Raw genomic sequence first — 21,835 nt, 5'->3', positions numbered from 1 at the left:
CAGCCTTTTCATTAAAGCAAATATAGGTACTTTTCATTTGCATTATTAAGATGTCGAGACTCCGAAGAATGAAAACAAAAGAATTGAAAAGTTTTAGGTATCAGTCAGATTCAGCTTAATTTTATTGTTCTGTCACTCTAATTTGATATAAACTCAAGTCTCCTGGAAGGGAGATTATTACACCTGTAGCTATTCTCAGAGCTTGTTGCCATGAACTTATTGGAGGTGTCAATATTGGTAGTAGCCTGGGCTGCAGTGATCATGCCTTGGTGGAATTTGTCGTCTCAAGGCATATAGGCCAGTCAAAAACTATAGTCAAGACCATAAACCTTAGCGAAGTGAACTTTCAGTTACTTGCAAAATTGGTGGATGTGACCCCCTGCAAAACTCAGAGATAACAGAGCAGAAGAAAGCTGGCAGATATTTAAAGACATTTTTCTTAGAGCACAGGAGCTATTGATTCACATGTGCAAGAAATTGGGCAAGGAAGGCAGGAGACTAGCATGATTAAATAAGGACCTCTTGGTCAAGCTGAAACACAAGATAAAAATGCATACACAGTGGAAGCAGAGATATACATTCTAGGAGAAGTATGAGGATACTGCCTGAGAATGTTCAGATGGGATCAGGGAAGTTAAGGAACAAATTTAGCTGTAGTTAAATCTGGCAAAGGCTGTGGAGAATATTAAGAAGGACTTATACAGGTACATTAGTCAGAAAAGGAAGACAAAAGACATTGTACTTCCACTCATAAATAAGACAGGGAATCTGATGACAACTGGCATGGGGAAGGCTGAGGTACTCAACAACTTATAGGAGAAGATCAGGTTCAAGACCATCTGAGTAACTTGGACATATGCAAGTCCATGTGATCCACTGAGATGCATCCCAGTGTCCTGGGAGAATTGCTGATGTTTTCCCAAAGCTGCTCTCCATTGTATTCGAAAAGTCATGGCACTCAGGTGAAGTCCCCTGTGACTGGCAAAAGGGAAACATTGCACCCATTTGTAAAAAGAGTAGAAAGGAGAAACCTGGGAACCACCAACCTGTGAGTTTCACTTTCTGTGCCTAGGCAGATCATGGAACAGATTCTCCCGGAAACTATATCAAGGTATGTGAATGACAACAAGGTCATCAGAGACGGCCAACATGGCTTCACCATGGGCAAATTGTGCCTGACTCATCTGCTAGCTTTCTGAAGTGGAGTGACTGCATTGCTGGGTAAGAGCAACTGATATCATCTCTCTTGACTTCTGCAAGAAACTTGACATAGTTCCACACAACATCCTTGTCTCTAAATTGAGGAGACATGGTCTTGGTGGGTGAACTATTTGCTGGATAAGGAATTGGCTGAATGATCACATCCAAAGAGTTACAGTCAACAGCTCAATGTACAAATGGAAGTTGGTAACAACAGCTGTCCTTCAGGGGTCCATATTGGGTCAAGTACTACTCAAGATCTTTATTAATGGCATAGACAGTGGGATTGTGTGCACCCTCAGCAAGTTTGAGGATGACATCAAGCTGAGTACAGTTGATTCACTTGAGGGAGGTGATGCTATCCAGAGGAACCTAGAAAGGTTTGAGAAGCAGGCTCATATGAACCTCATGAAGATACTCAAAGCCAAGTACAAGGTCCTGTACCTGCATCAGGGAAATCTCCAATATCAATACAGGCTAGGTGATGAATGGATTGAGAGCAGCTCTCCAGAGAAAGGCTTTGGATTATTGGTAGATGTAAAATTAAATATAATCTAGCAATGTGCACTTGCAGCTCAAAAAGCAAATTGTAACTAGGCTGCATCAAAACAAGTGTGTCCAGCAGGTTGAAGGATGTGATTCTCCCCCTCTGCTACACTCTCATGAGACCCCACCTTGAGTCATGCGTCCAGTTCTGGGGTCCCTAGTACCAGAAAGACATGTACCTTTTAGGGCGTATCCAGAGGAGGGCCACAAAAGTGATCAGAAGGATGGAACATCTCTCGCATGAAGAAAGGCTGAGAGAGTGGGGTTGTTCAGCCTGGGGAAGAAAAGGCTCCAGGTACACCTTATAGCAGCCTTGCAATACTTAAAGGGGGACTACAGGAAAGATGAGCAGGGACGCTTTTATCAGGGAGTGTAGTGATAGGACAGGGAGCAATAGCTTTAAACTGAAAGAGGGTAGATTTAGGTTGGATATAAAGAATAAATTCTTTACGAAAAGGATGGATGGTAAGACACTAGAACTGGTTGCTCAGAGAAGCTGTGGATGCCCCATCCCTGGAAGTGTTCAAGGTCAAGTTGGACAGGGCCTTGAGGAACCTTATCTAGTGGAAGATATCTCTGCCTATGGCAGGGAGTTGGAACTAGATGATCTTGAATGGTCCCTCCCAGCTCAAATCATTCCATGATTCTGTGATTACCTGAATTATACACTGAGCAAAGACCTAACAAAGACCATGTAAGACTTTCAAGATATTTGTACTTTCCTAGTTGATATTTGAAGTAATTAATACACTATCATAAAACCCAACGATTACATATACCATGTTTTGCTTTTTGTATACATTATATAAACGTGAACAAGAATGTTACAGAAAACCCAAGAAGGTAAGTAAGAATTATTATTTTCTTTTGTCATAGTTTAACCCCAGACACAACTAAGACCCACACAACTGTTTACCCACTCCTCAGCAGAAGGATGAGGGAGAGAATCAAACAGGTAAAACTGAGAAAACTTGTGGGGTGAGATAAAGGCAGTGTCACGGACGCACCCCAAAATAAGTTTAGGCAGATAACAAGGTCCAAAACAAACTTTATTCTGGCCAGAAAAGTACCGCTGATAAACCAATTAGAAACAGGCTTTATACAATTAGCACTCCGATAACATAAGATACAGGTTCAGATATTAGGTTAGGAGATTATTTGGGGTGCAGCAAAATAAGAATAATGAGGATCCACAGCGTGCATACACACACTCACAAGAAAACAAACCAGAGCCCTCTCTGCCCCGTTTTGCCTATAAGCGATAAACGCTAGCCTGTTGTGGCCAGGACTTACGCTTGCCTGCCCCAGGCAAGGAATTTACACTTCTCTCATCTGTCCCAGATGAGGAATTCACACTCGCCTACCAGGCGAGTACTTACTAAAGCACATATTCAGTAATTTATCACTCACCCACACACGGAGGTGAGGCGCTCCCCATCCCAGGAGGTTACCTTAGACGGCTTCTCCGTCTAAGGGGAGGAACTCCAGCAGCATGGCAGACCCGCAGCTCCGAGAAGACCACACAAAGGGGGCCTCTGGCGGGAACCCCATTCATAGTCTGTTCAGATCTGGCTGTGGGCATTCCAGAAGCTTCTCGGCTTCTCTGCACCCCTTCCCCAACTGTGGGCATTCAAAAAGCTTCTCTGCTTCTCTGAGCTGTGGGCGCTCTTGGACCCTCCTCTGCCGACGACCCTGCCCACTGACTCTGGGTCTCTACAAAGAGCCGTTAACTGCCCCATTGAAGGCCCCAGTTCTGAGAAGGGATGGGCAGCTACCAGTGCAACTGCCACACCAGTTCTCAGGGCGTAGCGGGGAAAAGTGCAACTGCCAACACAGGCAGTTAAATAGGTAAAGCAAAAGCCTTGCGTACAGACAAAGCAAAATAAGGAATTTAATCACCACTTTTCATCAGCAGGCAGGTGTTCAGCCATCTCCAGGACAGCAGGGCTCCAATACCTGTAACCATTACTTGGGAAGACAAAAAACCTTAACTCCAGATGTGCCCTCCCATTTCCTTCTTCTCCCAGTTTTTTTATTGCTGATCATGACATCATATGGTATGGAATATCCCTCTGGTCAGTTGGGGCCAGCTGTCCCAGCTGTGTCCCCTACAAACTTCTTGTGCACAAGCAGTCCACTCACTGATGGGGTGGTGTGAGAAGCAGAAAAGGCCTTGACCCTGTGCAGGAACTGCTCAGCGATAACTAAAATATCCCTGGATTATTGACACTGTTTTCAGCACAAATCCAAAACATAGTGCCATACTAGCTACTATGAAGAAAATTAACAGCATTCCAGACAAAACCAGCACATCATTTTACAGTAAAGAGAAAGAAAATGCACAGCAAACTGGCTGGATTTGCCCAAGTCATCACAGAATTAATTAGAGTTCTGAAGCCTTTTACTCCCACTGTTCTGTGCTTGTTCTGTGCTTGTTCTGTGCTTGTTCTTTGTTGTCAGAACTCAGTGTTCACTTTTGTAGCTGTAGAGTTAGACTGCAGGATACATTGTGGGATCTAAGATCATGGGTAATTCCAAGTAGAACTGAAAACTAATAGATTCCCATGGTTACTTTGGTTTGGGTTTCAATGGTATCAAAATTCCATGAACCTTGATTTCAGGGAAAGGAAAAAATATTTGTAGAGTTTAGGAAAATATATAGAGCAGACATTAATTACCATTTGAGGATCTATAGATTTGCATTTTTTCTATGTAGTTTTCATAGCTCACGTTCATTCTAACAACCACAAGATTTGGAAATTGGAATGGAGGAGAACTACCTTTTCCAAAAACATCTAAGCATTTCTGTTTACCACACATCTCCACTGAGAGCACACAGTAAAACAGAAACTAGGGTTTCCTTTTAATCCTATTTTAATTCCATACAAGAAAAAAATTGCAATGTATGCAATATATTGCACATAAGTTGCTGAGCTCTTCACCAAAGAAGTCAAGTTTGTTCTCAGTAAATAGTGTTATTATTTGTTGATTGATAACAGGGTTCTACTGGCCAATATAGACAGAATAAAATTTCTTAGCTATGATATATTTTTAAACTCCCTTAGTAAACCATGTTTTACACTATAACTGCCTGCCTAGTAAAGTTCTTACAGAACAGCTCACCAATGTCACTGCTAAGCAGTAAAGCCACGATAAACTGAGAATAATCACAAAGTGAAACTCCTGACCAAATTTCATTGTATGTATAATGTTAGACCTGAAGAGGCAATGCAAGCTGATCAAGTTGGCAGTCAGTCAGCATTTTCTTAGCAAAACAGCCATGCTTTAGTAGGAAGGCAGAGAATTTTTGTAATATTTTCTGTGACATAGTTAAACAGAAAGACCTAGTAGTGTTCTGAAGTAATCAAAATAATTGTAAAGATTTCAGGAAATGACATTAAAATGTTTCATCCTTTTCCAGGAGTTTACAGACAATACTGCAAAATTCTCTAATCATTTTATCTACACACAGAGCTATATCATGCTCATTTAGTTCCCTTGACTCTCATATATGTGTTGCCATAATCTCTTTCCTTTTCCCAGAAGAAATATCATCCATTCCATTAAGGTTCTGGTTCCTTTCTTTTTTGTTAGAGATTGTCATCCAGCCTTCACATACAGAATTTGTCCAAAACTTGTTTGCTTTATAAACTTGAACTGTTAGGAAATACCCTTTCTTATCCATCCACCCAACTGTAACTTCCAAATAGACTTTCCATATTTCCTACCCCTACCGCTGCACACACCTTTATTTTGTGCCTTCCTCTTTGCAAGGCACTGGTGATCCCAGCAGATTTTAATAAATCAAAAATAGGAAAATTATGTTGCATGTTGGTACTTTTTGTCTTTTTAATCAAAATTTTTGTATTTAAACTGACAAGATGTATTTTTTTTAATTTGGAAATTGTAGTGAGAAACCAACTTCTAAAGGAAAATGTGAGAGAAATATATAGAAGAAATGCTTGAAATGGTAGAGAAAACAAAATATTTTGTTTAGTAGAATATTTTATTCAAGCTTCAGAAGCAGAAGGAAACCATTAGTTGGAAAATAAATTTTAGAATTCAGAGACATTGATATTTTAGAAATATCTTTGTTTAAACGTCAGTATCATCTGCCACTTATCTGAAATCAGAAGAAAATAACAACAAAGGAAGACATGCATAGAAATCTTTAGCTTATTATTGAAATAAGAACAGCTCTCACCATGCTCAAGAAATGGAACAAACTGTCGTTAATTTGAAAGTTGGTCAGAACACCTCTATGTTTAATGAATACGGTGTTTACTCAGTTCACACTCTTCTCAAAGAAGAAATTATGAAAGTTCAATATCTGATCAAAACACATCCTTGTTTTAAGTTTCCCGTCCTTCTTTTCCCTACTCCTCAAAGGGATTTTTTTTTACATTTAAAATATTTTCAATGTTTTCATTATTAATTATATAATATATTAATTATATCATTATTTATCATAATGGTTTTAATAGTTTCAATAGATAAGTGCTTTTAAACCTAAAAAAGGGCAATACTTGAGTCATTAAAGTAATTCTTAAATCTGCAGAAAAACAATTCATCGGTTTTAGTGGTCTTGTGAAAAGGTTACCACAAATGCAATTTTCTAACAGACAATCTAATATATACACTTACGGTTTCAAACATGCTAAGCACTGACTTAAAGAACTGTCAAAACCTGTATTGATCCTTGTTTGGTGGGACTTTACTAAAAGCAAACTTATTCTGCAAAAGAAAAATCTCAAAATATCCGTGGGAGCACTGACCAACTTCAACGGGTTCCTACAGAAAGAGCTGAAATATATATCAGCCAGTTATATCCTACACACTGCTCACTTTAAATTTATGCTTGGAAACTGGTAATTCTGGAAAAACAAAAACAAAAAACCAACACATTTCAACTTTTCAAACATTTCTGGTTCTGCTGCCATTACTATACTTTTCATTGCCAACACAGTAACTTAAGTCTGATTTAATACTTTATGGACCTCAGAGAAACTTAAGCACAACTGCAGTATTCCTTGATTCTCCAGTGTTTGTCAAGATTGCTATTGTGGTTTTAGAAATGACATTCACTGATTGAAATATTAAGAGTGAGTTTGGTTTGATTTGTACACTGTCTTTCTGACCTGCCATGGCTAAACAGAGATGTCACACTTCAGGCTGACACATCTGGACTCTAAAATACAGCATAATAGTATCATAGAATCATAGAATCATTTTCATTGGAAGAGACCCTCAAGATCATCAAGTCTAACCATAAACTAACTCTAGTAGTAAACCATGTCCCTAAGAACCTTATCTAAAGGCCTTTTAAACAACTCCAGGGATGGTGACTCCACCACTTCCCTGGGCAGCCTACTCCAATGCCTGACAACCCTTTCCATGAAGAATTTTTTTTCCTAATATCTAATCTAAACCTCCCCTGGTGCAACTTGAGGCCATTTCCTCCTGTCCTATCACTGCAGTGCTACAGGCCTGGGGAAGAGTGGCTGGAAAGCTGCCTGGCAGAGAGGGACCTGGGGGTCTTGACTGACAGCCAGGTGAACATGAGCCAGCAGTGTGCCCAGGTGGCCAAAAAGGCCAAAAACATCCTGGATTATATCAGGAATAGTATGGCCAGTAAGACTAGAGAAGCAATCGTGCCACTGTATTTGGCTCTGGTGGGGCCCAAACCTGGAATACTGTGTTCAGTTTTGAGCCCCTCATCATAAGAAAGATATTGAAGTATTAGAGAGAGTGCAGAGGGAAACAAAGCTGGTGAGGGGCCTGGAGCTCAAGTCTTGTGAGGAGCAGTTGTGGGAACTGGGGCTGTTTAGCCTGGAGAAAAGGAGGCTGAAGGGGTATAACAACCCCCAATCTATCTTCAAATGAGATACTATGCTGCAAGTAGTAGCTGACTTTCGAGGGGATGTAGTTCACAGCTCCTGCAGTCTGATTGCTTCCTGTACTGGATATAGGTCATGCAATGCTGCACTACACTGCAGAAACACTGCACTGTGGTCTTCCCTTCAGCGTGAAGAGATTTGTCTGCTCCAGAAGATTTACTCTCATGCCTACATTCACTGTCATTAATGTTTGTTAAGGTATGTGTACACTGAACCACTGTGACACTAGAGCCAGTGCAGAATTATCAGAATAATACACTTCATCCTGTTAATCCATCTCAGAAACAAAGCATCCCTCATGAAAACTTTGGTCTATTCTGTGGCTATGTCTGCCTAGCATTGCACTAGAAAGTGTAAATATATAATTAACCTCATTGAAGCTGATTAAATGTTGCAGATATTGACAAAGAATACCATGAAAATTCTGGATATCAATTGCATTTTCCTTGTTTTCTTTAAGAGAACACCCATTCCCAGAGTATCCAAAAGGCTTCTAAAGAAATGCACAAAATCTTCACATTTGCACATTGCTGATCTCTCATATATCAAAAGCAGCAAGAAAATCCTGCTAAAATCTTCTAAACTTCCACAAACCTTGAAATTAATATGATACGTACCTGAACAAATATATATATTTAATATAATGTTAATTATTTTGAAAGCAGTATTAAAACTAAATCAATTATATTTTAGATAGTATAATAATATAATTCTATAACTTATTACTGTATTAACTGTATAATTTATGCCAGTATTTTCAGCATAATAACAAGCTTCCAGGCAAGCCTTGATTTTACCTGTCCTCATCAATTCTTTTGATTTTTTTCTTATTGCCTCTTTCCCTTTCTTTAGCTCTTCCTCTTTTCACATCACATTTTATCTGCATAAATACCTGGGTTCCAACCCATCACTTTGCATTAAGCTATGTCATATCAAGTTGTTATATTAAATCGTGTTGCCATGCACAGAAAGATCAATGCCTTTCCAGACCAGATTCCCCGAAAAACACCTTTACAGCCAAACCTGTCAAAGATCAATGCTTGATTTCAGATTTCTTCCAGTAGCCAAAATGGTGTCTGGATATGGCATTAGAAAGAATTAAAATTACAGCATGTCTTTGGTGGTTTAGCAGGGTGGTTTAAACTCCCTTACTTGAAGTCTTCCAATTTCCTTGCACCAATTTATATCGAATCTCTCTTGGGCTGACATAATTACTGGCTCTAGACTGGGACATTGAAATGGAACCTCAGAACTGCCAGAATCAATAACAACTAGCATAATGTCGCAAGGGAAATGAAATGAAATGAAAAAAAGTATTTGTTAACTTTCCATCACTGACTTTCCATCATGTCACTACAATGGCACATATGGGTAGTAAGTTCAGACCTAAATATTAACTACAATCATCTAAACACATTGTACTGTTAGGCTTTAAGAGTCATAGAATTTTCCTATTCAAGAACTATAGAAGAAAATAAGACAAAGAAAAAAATAGGAATGAATTGTGGAATGAGAGATGAGGAATCTGGAGTGCAAGTTTTCTTTTCTAAGTAGTTCTTCAACAAAGGATGTGTCCCTCTGTTTCTCATTGCATGCACTTGCATGGCAGCAGAGGTAACAGAATGCTAAGTGTTCCTGCGATGGGAAGAAGTCAAAGTAAAATCAGAAAAAATATTTTTAGATAAATTATTGCCTCATTTAGCCTGCTCAAAATAAATGAAGTTAATGGATTTTGCCAACCTTTTTGTCTTCCTTCCCTCTTGGTCTCTCTTCCTTTCCCTCAGTATAAGACATAAAGTAGGTGTAGGGTTATAAGTAGAAAAGGAATAATTAAGATTAACCAACTTTTTCTCCATCTCTAATTGCACAAGCATTCCTAATGAGCTGAAGCCAAAAAACAAATTGACTGAGTGCTTCATTTAAAACATTCTTCTTCACTTCTGCTCATAAATTGCTGTCTACCTTAAATCTGCGCAAAAGCAAAGGTATCACTGAAGAACTACAGTGTCTGACCCCCATGTTCAGTAGAAAAGGTTGGAGAAATTATTTTCCAAAGGGACCTATCAAGACAACTGGGGACATAACATCCAAATAAAAACAGGAAAGAGGTCAGGGAATACCATGAATAACATGTAAAGGTCAGTGGGAGAATAGAGAAGTGAAGTTATGCCTGGAGAGAAATAGGGGGAAAAAATGTGAAAGGCTGGCAAACTGAGAGAAGAAATAGAATGAAAATAAGAGTGGTGCAAAAACTGAAAGAGGAAGGAAAACTGTTTTAATAAGTGTGTTACACAAAAGAGTTGACACAACACTGCCTCCAGGTTCAAAAAAGATGAAACCGTTGAAAAGATGAAAATAATGGGTTTGTGCTGTAATTTCTCTCTAGAAATCCCTCTCTGGCTGTCACAGCAAGTCTCCCCTTTTCTGTTTCTACCTCTTTTGCCCATCATGTCATTCATTGGATCTGTATCTACTATGTATGATGCTGTGAAGACTGCTGTATCTTTATACAGCGTAACACTGGCTAAGACAAAGATATGCTCCTAACTAACATTAACCCCAGAAATGTGTTTGGATGGGACTATCAGACGGGCAGGCTTCTGAAATGGGGCAGAAAGAGGCTGGGGTCTGCTAACCTGTGCACAGAAGAAAGAGCTGTGCAGAAAAACAGGACCAGCAGAGCTTTCTGAAAGCTATTTTCAGCAGCACTTTAAGGAGTTAGACGCAGTTTTACTAACAGGTTGTACCAAACTGGAGTCTGAGGATGTTCAGTGTCATCTGAGAAGGCATCAACAAACATGTAAAAATACTGAAAGAGAATGAGAGTAATCTCTCTGTAGATATGATGTACTAGATAAAACCACCTTGTGATAGCAATGATCTGAGTGCGTTTGAGGCCAAATTCAACAGAAAATAGAATGCCTAAGGAAATTGTAGAATTTCAACAGAAATTCTAGCATTAGGAATAGCAGACAGCTACCTTTCAGGGCTGTCCCAAATATGATTGATCCAGTATTAAGCAGGAGAATTAACAAATTATTCCTTGTAGTCCCTTCGTCCTGCCCTACAGTTTAGGCACAAGCAACATAAGGTTTACTTGTCTGTGTTCATTTCTCCTCTCAGTGCTGCTTCAGCCACAGTTCACGCTACTTTTGCTTTTGTTTTAGCCACACTGGGAGACTGAGACTGTATGAGTTTCTCAGAGTTTGCTTAGCATAATTAGACCGTCATGTCCTAGGAACATGAAAGCTTTTATGTTTTTGCAGATTTAAATTATTTTATTAGATAACTCAATGTATTAGATTTATTAATTTATCTTTTAACTAGTTTCCTTTAAGAATAAACATTGGATCTTCTTATTCTGTCTTAATATGTTTTTCCCTCTTGGTACACACAGATTTTAATAACCTACTAGGCTGGGTAACAACCCTTGCCAGTGAATTTCCAATTTTCTGCCACCATTTTTTACTTGACAAAAATATTTAGAAGCTTTCCCTTGAAAAAAAACTTGTGCTTCTTCTGTACTTTGGGCATTTTTTATGAATCTAATACAGTGCAATACTTCCGAGCATGGAATCTCAGTATTTATTTTTATTTTTCCACTCATATTATCTCTGATTTAGAATCCTTGACCTTTGCTCTTGTAAAGTAATTATGTCTCATCATCATGTGACCCTGCATTTCTCTTTCAAGCCCTTTCAAGCCTCTTTACCTGTGAGGGGCAAGGTGGAAAGGAAATTCAGACATTCAAAATACAAGAGGAGTGCATCACTGCGCCAGCAGTGTCTAATTTGCTCTGTCTCTGCAGACACCTCTTCCCCTCTCTTTCTGAGGAGACATAGTGGAAGAGAGGATGAAGTGAAAGGAAATAACAAAATAAATTCAACAAGATGAAAAGCACCAGGAAGATGTTACAAATCTACATAGGAGACCTCTCTCTACCTCCAAAACCCCTCCCACACACAATATTTAGAGCAGGTATTGAATAATGAAAATACTCCATAAACACAATGTAGGCACAAACACAAAAGTGCTTCTGTCTAAATGAAATTATTGTGTTACTAACTAGACAGCACAGAAACATGCAATGTAAAGATTCAAATGGTAGGATGGGCAGAGGATGAAACATAATTCTTCACTGTGGTTTATTTTAGTTTAATCTAGGTCTGTAATTATGTTTTAATATAGTTTTTTAGTATAGAGTAAAAAACAAAGCTGAAATACATGTTAAACTAAGTCAATGAGCATGTTCATTGTTGTAAGTAAAGCAGACATGCCAGATGTTCAGAGATTACTGGTGTGAGCATAGAGGGAAAAGGCAACACAGAAAAATCTAGCTGCATGTTTTGTCTTTGGAGATGAGAAAAAAAAGAGGTTTCCATTCCTCTGATTGAAAGGCTCTTTGGTATTCAGCTGGAATAGCTGGCTAGCACTAAAACAATTCTGCAGAGCAGCTCATCTTGAACCATATGCAACAGATAAAAAGACAGCAAAATGTAGTTCTACAAACACCATCATTTAGTTAAATTACATGTAATTTGGGTGAGATTTTTACTACCTTTTTCTTTTCACTAGCGTCAAAGTTGTGAAGCCAAGAGCCATAGGTCTTTAATGCATTAGACAGAGACCTTTCTCCTACTCATTGAAGGAATCTTCAATATGCTGTATACTGAAATCTGTGCCTTGCCACTTCGTTCGCACTAGGGCATCTCTTCCATTCAGCTGCCTGTTTTGGTTGTACACACATAAATGTTGCTATCATGCTCATATTAACATGTATGAAACAATAGCCTGAGTGGATTTTTACTCCGACCTTTACTTCTTTTTCTTGCTAACATGCTTTCCCTACCTGCTTAATTTCTCTCTCTGTTTGCAGTTCCGTGAGATTATTTTTTACCCTATAGGCTGAGTGCATAGGTTCTCATTGTTTTTCTGGTCACAAAATAATTCCTTACTAAAACATTTAATGGAATGAAAAAACCTGTCTGTCATAATATAGATACCCCAGAAGGAAACAAGTTCTCTCACTCAGTCCTGTGAGAATGAGAATACAAATATTATGTGTTAAAAGCTCATAACAATGAGTTTTATTTGATATGACAAGTTCATAAAGGGGTTCCAAGAATAGGCAACATGGCCAGAGTGTGGTGAGAAAGGGAGAGAAAGATTTTTTACTTGGCATGTTTTGGCAGTATAGCACAGAAAGTAAAATGTGTGAAACCTGGAGAGAAGTCATAAAAGTAAGAGGACAACAAAGGAAAGGACATGTTACCAAAATAGTTTGCCGTCATCAACAGATTGACTTCCTGACCCTCTGAGTAGGGTAGGCAGGTAAGTGGCCCTGAGATTGTGCATTAAGGGTTTGAAAGACCCATTCAGGTGAATGTTTCCTTTTTGTGAAAATTCCTCAACTTCACACAATCCTGGCACTACTTCTTTTGATTAGGCTATAGCCAAAGAGATTGATTAATTAACAGTACTAGAAGAGGAAAATCTTCAAACAGAGAATTAAGACGAATGTATGTGGAAGTAAGAGACTTTGCTTTCTAATTGCTGTATGCCTTATTTGGGTTTTCTACTGTTCAATTAAATGTCTACTCTTCCATATACTTTGGAGTAGGTCAGGACAGCATTCCCTCCCTGTACATTCAATGAAAGTGAGATCAGGCATATGAGAATTACATAGAAGCTTGAAAATGGGAACCTCTGATCCTGGATAGGATGTTTGACATTAGTTTGGATAAGAAGATGCTCTCTAGCACCTTCCCAAACTCCTGCACATCAGAACTATCTTGGTTGAGTTATATGGACAAATAATTAAATTAATATAAGTTGCTACATATTCTCACAGACCTTGATAAATGACTTCAGAGAAAGATAACTTCTGAAAGTCTGAAACTACAAATGTACTGGGAGACACAATGTTTATTTTGATTTGGGAAAACTGCTTGCTTAAACACATTCAGAGTGACCCTGGCAGATGCAGATTACCATTTGTCACAGAGACTTACAAATTAAGTGAAACAAATAATATACTCAAGGTTTATTTTTGGCAAGCCAGTTAAAGCTCCATTAATGCTGGCTGTTTATGGATTTGAGACAGCAAGTGGAATTTATACTACACAGCTGACTTAGACATTTCTAAGCTTTTTAGAAGAGTAACCCAATATGCACAATCACTCACCCAATAAGGCAAGGGCTCTCAGCCTTGAGAAGTTACCTTGGGTGGTGTCCCAGCCAAAGGGAAGACTTCTGGACTGCAGACCCACTGCTCTGAGGAGGATCAGCTCAAGTGGCCCTCTGGCAGGGCTCCACTTATACCCTAATTGAATCTAATTTGTGGTCAAGTATGGTCATATTAGTCCCTGCTGGTTGAACGTCTTCTCTTCCCCATGGCAACAGTCACTATGCAGACGTAGTGAAAGTCAACCTGCACAAGGTAGTTGCTACATCTGCAGTCAGCACTCATTACAACTCAATGTCTGGGGGGCTCAGTCTTTGCTATGGTGGGCACACCTTCCACATCATTCACAGAAACCCATTGTTGAGAGCCTGATCAGATCTCCATAACCTCATTGCAAAACATGTCTCCGCATCATTCTGGAGAGCAACTGGTTCAGAAACTCTATATTGCAAAGGTCAATGAGCACTTTTCAGAACCTCAAGGTTCTCACCACTTTGAGCTGCTGACTGTAGTAAGGTTGTGTCACTGCTCTTGCCTGCATTACTACTTTGTGCCAGGATATTCGCTTGCTCACAGCAGTGCCCTGCAGATTCCAGAGCAGACGTGTTCTTCAGGAAACCTCAGAAGAGAATTGTTTATCTGCAGTGAGTATGACCTGTTTTCTGCTCTACTCAAGCTTAAACGTAAGATGATTTGAAACTTTCCATTTCCCACATACTTGCATTTAAATCCAAATATTTCCATGCCTTACAGCATTCATGATTCTCTTCTCTGTCTTTTTTATAGAGGGAGGAAAGGAGGTAATTTTGTTCATGTTATAAGCCAGTTTATCTTAAAAGTTGTTAAAGAACAATAAAGTTTGTTGTTTGTTTGTTTGTTTTTTTGTTTGTTTTTAAATTTTAGGAACAAGCTGTGAGGATTACAGAAGCTACATTCATAAGTGTAAATTGAAATTCTGAAAGCCACATTTTTTTTTCCCACTACAAAGAAAACATTTTTTTCACTTGCATTGGTTAAAGATTTTGAAAGTATGTCCATATTGATTGGAATAGCATTCACTAAAAGCAGACATATTTTTAAATGTTTTGTGATGTTTTGTTCTCTTTCTTAGCTCAGAGATCCAGAAAGTGAGAGATGGATCAGTTCTTATTGGGAAACAATTTTTAGAAGAGATAGTAGAACATAAGTACATATACTTTTCTGTACATAAATTGAACAACTCGCCTCATTAAATAGAATTTCAAAACACGAACATCATTTTCAACAGGGAGTCATTCTCAGTGAAACTTCTTCTCTTGCACGCACGTTCAAAGTAGTCAGACAGACAGTTCTTCATTTGCCAGAGCTGTGAGGTCAACCAGGCTCTATAACCACCTTATTATACCTGCTTAATACAATGTGCTAAACCCAAATGTGTTCAGGAAGTAATCATGTAGGTTATCATACACTTGTTAATTCTTGATGTAAAAAGTAATTCTTGATTATAAACAATATGTTAAACAGTGAATCACTGGATTTCCTTATGTTTGGGCAAGGCAGGGAAGAATCAGGAGATGAATGGAGGAGTTGTGTTAAACTGTATTAATGAAAGGTCTCCTTCAGCAATCAGAAAGAGCACACAGCACAAAATGAGCAAAAGGCACAGAGTAGGAAGTGTGTTTTAGAGTATATCATTTGAAAAGCACTGTAAAAACTGTAAAGTAATACAGGTTTTCCATTTAGACAGATTACTTGAGCCATTTAGCTGTTGTTTAGAGACACTGGAAAACACTGCTCTGCATCTGTTTGGGCCAGAGTTTGCATTTAAAACAATATGATTCTTGCCAGGGGAGCAGTTAAGTGGATTGCATGGTGTTATTATGGCAAAGTACTGTAAAGCTGCCCTAGGAAGATTTCTATGCGGTACACACACCTTTTAAAAAGTGAGTGTGAAAATCTGACAAAAAAACTCTTCTTGAAAAGCACTTTGGAGCTTGTCAAGTATAAGTAAACAAATTTTAAATATTTTTAAAAAACAGACCTTTTTTTCTAGCAATACAGCAACATCAGTCAGGGCCTCAAGCGAGTCTCTCCTGGGGGATAAGCAGTGGGATCTCCAAGCCATGGACCTCACCAGGCACCTCAACAGCAGTTGGTGAGATCAGTGGAGATGGAGGGACTGGGACAGACCTCACAGGAGGGCATGGGCCCCCTACTGTCCTGGGAGCTGTTTTTAACATGAACCTCTTGCTCTTGGCCCTCCTAAGCTGCACTACAGATCCCAGCTCCTGTGGTTCCCTGATAGTCACATTTCTCCATGGTCTTACAACATGCACAGACAGCTTTCTTGGGGAAACACTAGTCCTGGCAACCAAATGACGTGATTTCAAAGTTTGCTCAATTTATGTGAAATAAGTATAGTTATAATCACTGGGCTTGTCTTATTTCAAAATTGACTCAAGTTCTGACTGACAATACTGTTCAAATAGCTTAGATGGGATGCAGGTGTTGGCAAAGTACTTGCACAGTACTCATCCTGCAAGCAAGATAAGATTTAGATTGAAGCAATTGCTGTTAGTGAGACCAGAGGCTTTTCTGCTGCAGAAAAAGACAATACAGAGATCTCTTATAAGAGTTTATGGTACCATTTCCTTCATTACAATGTGACCTGCTTCGTGCAATTTCCCTCATTAAAATACACCCACACTATCAAGGATTGCTTTTCCTTTACTTTGTATAAGATTGAAAATACATTAACTCTAGGCATCTGGTTATACATGGCAACATTGTCATCGCATTCATCTTTTTGCAGTCCATGAAGTGCACTGATGAATTGAGATACATGGGAGAGATGTTACTGAGGAAAAATCATGAAACATCAGAAACATTATTCAGTGTCTGCTAGGTGAAATGCCTCAGCAGTGTTTCTCATATGTGCAATGCAGTCCTAGTGCAATTGAGATGACAGTACTTACACAGGTCTGTACCAATATTCCTACAGTGACTGTAACATGGTGGTCAGAACACTTTTAGGATGGCAGTTTCCTTTGCATCAGGGTTGCACTTGTGTTTGTTTTCACAAGCAGACCATGAGACTCGGGATATGTTTCATTTTTTGTCACGAGAAATAGAGTGACAGAACCAGTGATCTTTATCAGGCAGAACAATTCAAAATATAGTTAGATAACTGAAAACAATTAATTGCTAATCTTACGCAGGTTTCTGTGTGCAATGAAATCTGTTATTCTTAGAAGTACCCACTGAGACAAGAGAGGGGACAACAATTTTTAATAAAGTCCTGGGTGACACCTTTTATCAGCACATGAAGTAACTAATGTCTGCTTGTGTTGTTGCACTTACAATATGTATTAGAAATTTTGGGACTGCAAGATGTCATACTAGATTTACTCACTGTGCTGATTTGACTGAAATCAAGTTAATTTTCTTCATGCAGTTAGAAAATTCTCTTTTTCACAGCTAGTACAGTGGTTGCTTGGGTTTAGTTTAAGAATAATAAGATAACACCTTGGAACAGAATTAATGTTTTTCTTCAAGTAGCTTTCCAAAGTTTTTTAGTTGGAATTAAGACAATGTAAGAATTTACTGTTATCTTAGTTGTCTGGGAGCCAAGGTCTTTCTGGGCTCTCTGTCCGCAGGTATGAGGCAGCAAGGAATGGGGCATAAATGGGATAGCCATTGACTGACATCCAGGCCGACCAATGAGAATATTCTATGACATCAGTGTCGTGCTTTGTATTTGATGGGAGATGGGTTTTCCAGTTCAGAAGACCTATTCTGGTTCAGTTCTGTTTCAGCTGAATTCTGTTCAGGAGTTCCTTTACTTCAGTTTTACTGTTCTGCCATTTTGCAATGGCCTCTGGGCCTTTCTGCCTTTTTGGCCTTTTCTCTCTCTATCCCCAGGATCGGCTGTTCAGAACCAGAGTGCTCTCCTCCTAGGTATGGCGGCTCAGCACAGATGGAGTTCGTGAGAAATCGAAGAGTACTACTTATTTTGTATTTTATTTTCATTTTAGATATGTTAGTAGTAGTACACTAGTATTGTTTTGTTATTTTATCAGACTGTTTTTATCTCAATCCATGAGTTTCTCCCTTCTATTTCAATTTTTTCCCCTATTTGGGGGTGGGGTGGTGGGGAGTGAACAAGCGGCCATCATGGTTTTGATTGCTAGCTGGGGCTAAACCACGACACCCATGGAACTGCTTCTCTCTCTGTTCATGCCACATGAGTGATCTTGAACCATGCTTGTGTATTCCTAACTGTGCTCTTCATGCTTGTCATTCACATAGGATATCCATTCTATGAACACAGGATCAATAAGCAAATAACCGTATTATTTAATGTTTAATCCTGACTTCCCAGACAATTTAAAATGAAGAAATGCTAGGCAACAAGAGATCTTTCAAGCTTGGATTCCTCTTCATGGGTAATCATTCTATGACCCTCCTCCATATGTTTTGCTTAGAAAAGATATAATTAGTATGCATTTCTTTGCATACAGTTAGGCAATGTGAAAAGCAGAAAGAACACCACTAAAAGAGAGAAAAGGGTTAGATGTTTGCAATGTAGGAATAAGTTTATTTTCTTCATTTTCTCCACTAAAGCATGAGACTATCTCAAGATTACACTGTTATATTCTACTTATTAGATCATAGTTAGTTAGATCTTATTAGATTTATAAATATCAGGAAAAAATCTTGATCTATGTAAGATATGAGTGCCATGAGAAGAATCTCAGTTGCCTTTGAAAACTGAGGCTGTGCTTAAATGGACAGTCCAAAGACTCTGAAAAGCTTCTAGGGTATGGGTGTTTGCAATGTCCTAGCTCCACAAACAGGGCAAGATCACACATCTTGATTTCAGAAGAAAAGAAAGTAGGGCACATGGGATGGGTAATAGCCATGTTGTGTGCCATTAGGTCATAGATATAGATGACTGAGGCACTGGTCTTCAGGTGTACTGCAGTGATAAATAATTTTAAGAGTAGTTTGGGAATTCAAATAAAAGCTGTATAAATATATTTTTAAAAAAGACTAGCATGTAATTTTTTACACTAATATAGTACTCGTAGCAGCAGCTAAAGAAATAATATCTACTTGCATTATTCCTCTCATTGAATATTGTCCATTATTTAATCTGTCCTAAAACTATTAAGTGCTCTAGAAACTTTGTACATTAACATAGCTTACTCATGACTGAAATAGGTGTGTAAAGGAGTAAATTACTGTGAAAATTAACCTGAAAAGGAACTTCTTCTTCTTCAAGAACAGAAGGAAAAATACAGGTATAAAGCTTTATATTTTGAGTTCTGTGCCTACTAAAGCAGAGACCAACTGTCTTAAGGCAATTAACCCTTGACATCTCAGTTATCACATCTAACACCCTGAATACTTATTTCATTATATTTAATAACATGTAGTTGACAGTTTGCTGTTGTTCAGAGATCCAAAGTTTATTCTGCTTGCCTACATCCCTGTAGAATATAATGTGTATTAAGATAGATTGTAACTAGGAGTTAATCACTTCATCTTAGAAATCAGATAAGACAGTGAGAGCAAAATCAGAATTTTGATCTGCAAATGATCTCTTGAGATCTGAAGGTCTGAATAAATTGATTTCATACTTTCTTTACAAAAAACAAAAAAAACCAAAAAAACTCACAGAAACTGATTCTGGTATTTCTCTTACAATGACATGTAAACTATAATTGAAATAAGGCTAACACACTTTCATTTCTTTCCCAGGCATGGTAAAATCATATGCCTGACCCACTTACAACAAGATTCCTACATGATTATCTACTGGTGTTAGTGAAAGACTTTACATTTATTTTCACTACTTCAAAGGGTGCCCCAGATCATCCCAAATTTCACACACCTTCCTCTCTCTATAATACATTAACCATAATTCGAACAGTGTGCAACCTGCAAAAATGGGAGAAAACCAAAAGACTGGATCAAAAAGATAATGTAAACCACATTACTTAATGCAGCCATATTTTGTATTAATGTCTTAGTATGTATTTATATAAATTACTGGCATAGCAAGAAACTCAAGGAACGTGTCTAGATTTTTTGTGTATCTAAATTCCATCCACAAACTATTGTTTTAAAGTATGTCCTTATTCAGACATTTTCAGCAGACATTTCTAGATATACCAAATGATACAGCAAATATCAATTGCAGCCATGATTTCCTGTTCTCATTCAGACAGATTTTGGTCACTTTCTTAATAGCACAATAAGATTAGATTTTGGAATTAGACCTAGCAAGATTTGATATCCTTCTCCATCCTATGACTCTTTATGTCCAAAACAAAATCAAAGTTTATTCAGGTACTTATCTAGGGAGACTGCCAGACCTGCAGACTTTTCATACCAAAACAGTAGTCCGAAGTGTTGCTTGAAGACAAGCACAATGCAATTGTATGATTGCATGGTAAGCGTTGTCAGGCATTGGAACAGGCTGTCCATAGAAGTGGTGGACTCACCATTCCGGGAGGTGTTTAAAAGACATACAGATGACATTCATAGGGACAAGGTTTAGTGCTAGTCTTAGGCTATAGTTGGACTCAGTGATCCTGAGGGTCTCTTCCATCCAAAATGATTCTATGATTCTATGATTTAGCACAATGCTAAGTTTTGTGATCTATTTTATTGTAAAGAAGTATGAAATGTTTATCAGCTCTTATGAAACAGAAAGTAAAAATGCTGACATCTTATAAATTCTTTAACACTATGGGTTATGTTGCAATCATTCCTCTTTTATATTATATGTTACGTCATCACCATTCAATCAAACAAAAATTACGAAAGAAAATATAGTAAAACTTCTCTCACATTTCTAGATCAGACATTTTTAGTACAACAAAACAGTAAAAAAATCTCAGTAACAACTGGGGACATACAGTACTGGAATATCAAAAAGAATATTCTTCAGGAAAAGCCAGAAGACAGAACCTCAACCTATTTTTAAATAGACCTTTTAAAAAAAAAATAATAAGCATGAAACATTATCTTCAATTACATACTTTTAAAAAATGAATAGTGTCTTTCATAGCTGCAAGATGTGAAAGTTACGCTAGTTCCCATAAACACAAATCATGTGAAGCCATCATTAGCAAAGAGGAGTTTATCATATGATTCGGTTGGTTTTTAACAACAAACAACAATTACCTATGAATTGTGTAGGAACATCTCTATTTTCCACCACACTGCTAAATTATAAAGTAAATTAAAAAGTTATGTTCTTTAGAAGAAATTAAGCAGTAAACAGAACTGTAGAAAAATTCTGTGAAATCTACATTAACAAAAGTTTGTAAGAACAGGTAGTGGGTTTTGTAGTTGTGGTTGCTTATTGTTATTTTTTTTGTTTGATTTGGGTTTTTTTGTTGTTGGTTTATTTTATGTTTTGTTGTTTTTGTTGGGTTGGTTTGTTTTTTATTGGTCTTTGTTGTTGCTGTTGTTTTTTTGTGGTTTTTGTTTGTTTGTTTGGGAGTTCTGTTGTTTGGTTGGTTTGGTTTGGTTTCTTAGTTTCAGTATGTTCTCCTTGTTGGATCTGCAAGAGATTCAGAAAGACAATGGATCAATCCTCCTCTGGAATGCCTTTTTTTCCCTGAGGATATACAGCTACTTGCCACAACACCAATTCGTTTGTTGCTTCCTCCTTTGTTCATAAACGGCAACTATTTTTTCAAACAAATTTCTCTTAGATACTTATTACCTTTACTTTACTGAAAAGTCTGCTAATCTGGGGGAATCCTGAAAAGTTGCCACCTGTTCCAGAGCAGGAGGAGATTAAAAAATAGCAAGAGAACTGTCTTTTGCAGCTGGAAATACTTTGTAGTAAAAAGAGTCCAAGCAAGGTAGTAAACTAAGAAAAGGATTAAAAAAAACCCCAAACCTGCATTACTCTATGTGCAGTTCTGTAGTTTGGAGGAGGCAATTTTTTTACTTCAAGAATAAACTTTTTTTTTTTGGTAACAGTTAAAAATTTTGAATTGTATTGATC

This window comes from Caloenas nicobarica, chromosome Z, assembly GCF_036013445.1.
Source record: "Caloenas nicobarica isolate bCalNic1 chromosome Z, bCalNic1.hap1, whole genome shotgun sequence".
In the NCBI taxonomy this organism is placed as follows: domain Eukaryota; kingdom Metazoa; phylum Chordata; class Aves; order Columbiformes; family Columbidae; genus Caloenas; species Caloenas nicobarica.
This window is presented reverse-complemented; position numbering follows the sequence as displayed.